The 7273-nt window shown below is 47.3% G+C and overlaps 1 pseudogene; it reads right to left on the bottom strand.

Annotated features, from left to right (window-relative positions):
• Positions 1 to 4734: 4734 nt before the first annotated feature.
• LOC136484984 (two pore potassium channel b-like) lies at positions 4735 to 6411 on the bottom strand (annotated as a pseudogene).
• Between the last annotated feature and the right edge of the window lie 862 nt (positions 6412 to 7273).

Here is a 7273-nt window from a genome sequence, read left to right on the forward strand (position 1 = left end):
CCTTGAGTTTGGATGATATAGCATCATTTGTTTCTCTAAGCTCATCATTAGCCTTTTCCAATGCATCGCACTTTGCTAAGAGTGAATCATTTTTAGCATCAAGCTTTTCATTTTTAGCTCTACTCTTTCTAATGATCTTAGTGTATTTTCTTAGTATTTTGACAAGATCATCATATGAACGTGAATCATCATCATCGCTATCACTATCATCATCACTAGCTTGCTCATCATCACTACTATCATCACTATTAGTTACCTTGCGTTCACCCTTGGCCATAAGGCATAGGTGTGCAGAGGATGATGGCGATGGTGGCGGTGAAGATGGAAGATCCCGCCACCTTCTCATTGTCACTATCATCATCGGATGATCCACTAGATGAATCAATGTCCGTGAGCCAATCACCGACGATGTAGGCCTTTCCACTCTTCTTCTTCTTCTTATGGAAGTCCCTCTTTTTGCCATCTCTCTTCTTGTATGGCTTGTTCTTCTTCTTCTCATCTTTATCTTTATTACTTGAGTCATCTTTCTTGCCCTTTTTCTTGTTCTTGAACTTATCTTTCTTGGGCTTGGGGCATTGATGTGCTAGATGACCAAGTTCACCACAATTGAAGCAATCCATTTCGGAGATTGGCTTTCTTCTAGAGCTTGTGAAGAACTTCTTCTTGCCATCGAACTTGATGCCACTCTTGTTTAGCTTCTTTAGCATCTTGGCGGCTTTCTTCACCATGAGAGCAAGATTTTCATCTTCATCTTCTTCATCACTTGAGCTCTCATACTCAAGTCTTGCTTTGCCCTTGTCTTGGCTAGCTTTGAATGCTAAGTCCTTCTCTTTCTTCTTGGTAGAGGATGAGCCATCTTGTGGCGTGATGTGCATGTACATCTCATGAGCATTGATCTTTCCCAAGATTTGTGTCGGTGTAGTGGTGGAAAGATCACCTTGGTGTAACACGGTCACAAGATGCCCATATTTGTCAATGGGGAGGACACTCAAGATCTTTCTCACAACGTCAGATGGTGACATTTGAGTAAGTCCAAGTTCATTGACTTCCTCTACAAGAACATTCAAACGTGAATACATCTCATTAGCACATTATTTGGAAAGCATCTCAAATGAATTTAGCTTTTTAATCACAAGATGATAGCATTCCTCACGCTCACTCTTGGTTCCCTCATGGAGCGCACAAACGTCCGACCATAGTGCATGGGCGTCTTTGTGGTTCCTTACGCGGTTGAACACATCTTTGCAAAGGCCTCTAAAGATGGTGTTTCGAGCCTTTGCATTCCATTTTTCATAATTAACCTCATCGCCTTGTAAGTTAGTAGCATCCCGAGGTTTTGGGAAGCCTTGTGAGGCGGCTCTAAGAATACCAACGTCTAGAGCTTCTAAGTACGTCTCCATGCGGATTTTCCAATATGGAAAGTCATCTCCCTCAAAGATAGGAGGAGGTCCATCCCCGTGAGACATCTTGCTCTAAGCGGTTAAGCTTAAAAATGTGAGCACGAGGCTCTGATACCAATTGAAAGGATCAAGATGCCCAAGTGGGGGGGGGGGGGTGAATTGGGCTAATTCTAAATTTTCTTGCAATAATTAAATCCTACGGTTAGCCCAATTAACCCCTTGTGTCTAGAAAAGTGTTTCTATTAATCTAACGCACAACAGACTTGCAACCTATGCTACAAACTTACTCTAGCATGGCAATTCTATGAATGTAAAGACAAGTATTGAATTGCTCAAAGTAAATGCTCAAAGTAAATAGAGAGAGAGGAACGCGACGATGTTTTGCCGAGGTATCGGAGAGTCACCACTCCCCACTAGTCCTCGTTGGAGCACCCACACAAGGGTGTAGTTCCCCCTTGATCCGTGTAAGGATCAAGTGCTCTCTACGGGTTGATTCTTCGACACTCCGTCGCAGCGAATCACCCAAAACCGCTCACAACTTGAGTTGGGTCACCCACAAGCTCCACCAGGTGATCACCAAGCTCCCAATCACCACCAAGCCATCTAGGTGATGGCGATCACCAAGAGTAACAAGCACGAACTCTCACTTGACCACGTGAAGCCTAATGAGAACGATGGATGCACACTTTGCTACTCTTGATTCACTAATGAGGCTACTCTCTTGGATTAACGAATCTCAATCACCTCACTAGGACCTTACTCTTCTTGGCACTCACAAATGTGTTTCTTAGCTGTTGGAATGAGCAAAAGTAACTCCACACACGAGTGGAGCTTCTATTTATAAGGCAGCCTGAAAAACGAACTGTTATGAGCTTCTGCGGGGTGACCGGACGCTCTGGTCAGTTCAACCCGCACACCAGTGTTTAAGTGTTGACCGGACGCTGGCAGGGTCCGATCACCACTAATCGAACGCGTCCGGTCATATTAACCCCTCATTGGATGCTTACTGTACTCGACCGGACGCAGGATCCTCAGGGTCCGGTCAGTATTGACCAGACGCGTCCGGTCGCAGATTTCCTTCTCTGGAACCTTACTGGAGTCGACCGGACGCTGCCTCTCAGCGTCCGGTCACTTGACCACTCCAGCGTCCGGTCGCACCAAACGCAATCTCTTGATCAAATGAACTGACCGGACCTTACGGCTCGAACATATGTGAATGAAGTTTGCTCCATAGGATCATAGGGCTATTGTGGAGCTACCTAACTCACTAGACTCATCTAGGTCAAGCTACCTATCCATACCCCCCTTAATAGTATGGCCAAAGAAAAAACAAAGTCCTAAACTACTCTAAGTGTCACTCCAACTCCAATCGACACTTAGAACTAGTCATCCTTAACCTTGTCGTCCATCCTTTGAAAACCGAAACGATTTCCATCGTAGGGGCATGACAACCTTGATTGCCCAATTGATCTCCATTACCATGACCTAACTTAATTGCCTCTGCAAAACACACGTTAGTCATAGTAATCTCATATTGTCATTAATCACCGAAACCCAACAAGGGGCCTAGATGCTTTAAGCGGCTCTGGCCCCGGTGCTGGTGGATCCGGTGTTCCCTCACTCGGATCTACCGGCATTGCACCTGGAGCTGCCCGCTGGCGGTGGATCGGTGGCGACTGGCTTGGATGAAGGTGGGGACGGCTCTTCGATGCGGTGTTTCTTGTTCATGTGCGTGTGCGGGGGCCCTAGACGCGTGGTTTTGCAGTGGGCTTGCCGGCGATGGGGCTGTGTGCAAGTGGGCATCTTCCATCACTGGATCTGACTACCTCACGTCCAGATCTGGTGGAGCCACTCCTCTGGCAGCGGTGCAGTGTTCTTCTATGTGTGTGTGCACGGTGCACGCGGTTTGGCCACTGGCGTGCTGGTGGCGGGGCTACGTGCCCATGGGCGCCCTCCGTCTGTGCCGCTCTCTCTGGTCGTCTTCGACCCATGAGGGCATAATTTTCCTCTTGATGGGGTGGGCAGAGCGTTGCTTGGGCAGACCGACAATGTCGACCATGCCTATGACCGCGGTGGCAGTGATAGCATGGTGGCGGGGTCAGGCCATTAGCTCTCGAGACCTGACGAGGCACCTATGGCAATTGTTGTCTAATCTGTGGGAGCACTTGCGAGGGTTCTGGGCAAAAGCTCAACTTAGATCTTGTTTGGGTCAGTGACGAGGGACGCCATTGGGCGGAATTTTCTTCTTGAAGACGTCACTGAAGAACCTCTTACTGCTTCCTCTCCTTGGTCGACCCGATCAATATAGTTACTCCTCGACGTAAGACTCGGGCGAAAGCCATGCCAAGTTCCTGCTTGGTCAACGATGATTACGACCTCCTTGGAGGCATCGTCGAAGAATCCCCTATGCCTTAGTGTTGCAGCCTTTTTATTTTAATGTTGCATTTATGGTTGTGCCACATTTAACCCTTGTGCTAGGGCGTGTTGTTGTTGTTTTTTCTTACTCGTGGATATGCCATAATCTTGCCCTTGCGTTGGGATTTTTTTTTGCAACTCCCTTGTGTTGGGGCTGCTGATCCTAATTTAGCTAGGTATTGGTTTTGGTCCGGTTTTTTATATGTGTTTTTTCACCATCATAAGTGCTTTAAATTAGCTACAATTACAATTGACATATGTTTACAAAAATCAAAACATACACCAAACATAATCCATGAGCATATTAGATCTTTTCGCAGCAAAGCCTCCTATTTTGGGAGTTGGAGTCATACTGCACACCAAACAAATCTGCTCTAGTGTGGAGCTCTAAGATGTAAATTTAGAGTGAAACTACTCTATAGTGGAGTTGGTAGATCAAAGGTAGATTTATAAATACTTTTTAACATGCATACACCTAAATAAATCTGTAACTAATAAGTTATACATGATCCAATGAGTATGAAATTTTTACTACATTTCAAACATACAATAATTAACACACCATAAAAATTTCACCACAATTGGACCATAAAAACTACAGCTATGAATTAATTTTAGAAAAGCAAAGATCTCAAGTACAACAAAAAAATTATAATAAAGCATACCATATTATATGTTCACTGTGTAAATCTACTCACGTAGAGTCCAACAAAATTAGATTTTCTATTTTATGATTTTTCTATGATTTACTATGATTTCTTAAAGATTCAACCAGAATAAATAAAAAAGATAAAGATAAAACTATCTTTGAAAACCGCCTATAACCGGTCATGGAGATAAAACGTATGATTTTAAAAGTTTAGGAAGATGATTTACTTGGTTTTAGAGTTTAAGGAGAAAAAACAGACTTTCACAAGAGTTGAGAGAGGTAATGTAATTTTTTTTAAAAAAAAGCTACAGAATTGGCCCTACTACAGCTTTCAGCGTGTCCCAGATCCAAAAGTTGCCAACAGCACTCTGTGGTCTGTGCGTCTGTGGCACGCTAGTCGAGAATACTCTAGACGCTGACTCAGTCCACCTGCCTTGCTGGCCGCCAGTGATTGCCGCGCTAACCGGGCTGTGCCACGATGAGGTCGTGCGGCGGGAGGGTGCCGGAGTTGTCGGCGTCGAGCTCGTCGAACTCCTCCAGGAACTCTGCGATCTCCTCCTGGCTGATCTTACCCAGCTCCTTGAGCTTGTACAGCACGAAGTCGGCGGCACCGACCCGGTGGTCGCCGTCCATGGCCGCCGCCTCGAGGTCCGTGCAGGTGGTTCGGCGCCTGAGCACCCACCGCGCTAGCGCCCGCTGGCGCCGCTCAGCGGCTAGCTCCGCCGCGTACAGGAAGAAGAGCGCCACAACCACCGTGCTCACGGTGATCCAGGCCGCCGCGAACGCGCGCCCGGGCACGGACGAGAAGCTCCGGTCGCCGTACCCGAGCGTGGTCACGGTGGCGCACACGCAGTAGAAGGCGTCCACGGGGCGCATCCCTTGCACCTCCACCAGGAACGCCATCCCGGAGGCGAGCAACGCGGCCAGGAGCTTGTAGCGGACCTTGTTGGCCTCCATGGCGCGCAGCGCCATGTGGTCGTCGGCGCGGTGGAGGTGGAGCGCGCGGAAGAGGAGCGCCTCCTACTTCTCGACGAGGTAGTCGGCGGCCTTGCTGAGGAACGTGCCTACGAGGGCCACGCCGGCGAAGACGAAGGCGCAGGCGAGCAGCTTGGCGGCGTCGCTGGCCGGGACGAGGTCGCCATACCCGACGGTCGTCATGGTGACCACGCAGAAGTAGAGCGTGTCTACCACGGGGCTCCCGGTGCGGTCGCCGGACATGTGGTCCATGGCGAGGTAGAACGCGATGGTCCCGGCCAGGAGGTACGCCAGCAGGAGGACTCCGACGAGCCGAAAGCTCGGCCGCGCGCCCCGCAGGAGCTCCTTGGGCTTGGGCGGCGCCAGCTGGGTGCCAGCGGCGCTGCCGCGCTGCAGGCTCGGGTCGTCCTGGCTCCGCGGAGGAGAATCTTGCGCCGCGTCGGTGGACGGCGCCGTCCTGTAGCGCCGGAACCTTCTTGCCCCAGCTCCCGGAGGCGGCTTCGCGTGCCCAGCGTTTGGAGGGTCACCGCCCTGTAACAAGGGCTGCTTGACGCCGTTCTCCACCATTTTTGCTGCCCCAAGACTTCACCCTCGCAAAGAGGGAAACGGCGAGCAGATGAGAGGCTTGCGAGGAGACGAGGCGAATGATTTGCTTGAGATTTTAGAGTTGCATTGAGCTGAGGATCGAACTGATGATGATGAGTGTGAAGTGTCGAATCTCTTGCTTGCTTGGGTCACTCTCGAGGCTCCACGTGTTCAGCTACATGTCACAGTCCTGCATCACAAAATTGACAGGCGCTTTCCTTCCTTAATATACAACTAGGAGTACTCAGTACTTGAGTTCTCTTCTTAGTTTGGAATACGCGTGGGTGGTTTCAATAATTGGGGCAGGGAGCATCAATCCAGAACGTTCCAGTATCCTACGGTTTCATTTCAATAATTGCGGCTGGAATCAAACAGAGAAGGTCGGACTGCTGTTTTTTTTTCAGTTATCGTCTATTATGTGAATCTGAGTACTCGTATATTATTTACCTTGATTTTGACAACAATAACCACTGCAATCTTATGTTGTTAGTAACAACACAAGTCAATCACTTCTAAGGCAAGAGGTTCGACAAGTTGTTAGTAACAGGGCAGTCTCCTTGCAAGTTAAGGCTGCAGCTGCAGCTGATGGATAGAGGCAAGTTGGACACGATCTGTGCAAAGTATGGTTTGATCATGAGATGGGGCTAAACAGGCTATCTGAATCGGAACCTGCAATTATTTCTCTGGTATAATTGACATGGAATTTTTGTTGCATATTCTTTATAATTTATTATGTTTGATCCACATGTAAAGATATAACAGAAGCAAGTATTCCTAAATTGCTTGTCAATAAGGTAGTATAGTTTATCTATCAAATAGCAACACAGTGGTATATAAAATGGTACTCATGATTAATCTGGACTACATGTAAAGAATTAAACAATTTGCAGACAACCATCCGTTTGTGAATTGTATGATCAGTCTTTTTATCCATCTCTATGATAGATTCAAGGCGTTTATAGACGACTCCCCGTCTGTAGACTGTACATGCCCTTATTTGTCATGCATCGATAGGTGAACAATACAACTTAGTACGATGGACTCTAAGAATGAGAGCACTTCTCAAAGATTTTTTTTTCCTTTACTTCTATTTCTATTTCTTTTTTTGGTGTGGCTTTTTCTTCCTTTTCTTTGCACCTTTTTGTCTTTTTTACTTTTTTATTACCAGAAAGTACCACACTGTATAAATATGAATAGTTGGGAGACCTTACTTTAAGAACTAGTAGTATCACATGTGATGGATAATTAT

Source organism: Miscanthus floridulus, chromosome 10 (assembly GCF_019320115.1).
Source record: "Miscanthus floridulus cultivar M001 chromosome 10, ASM1932011v1, whole genome shotgun sequence".
Taxonomy (NCBI): Eukaryota; Viridiplantae; Streptophyta; class Magnoliopsida; order Poales; family Poaceae; genus Miscanthus; species Miscanthus floridulus.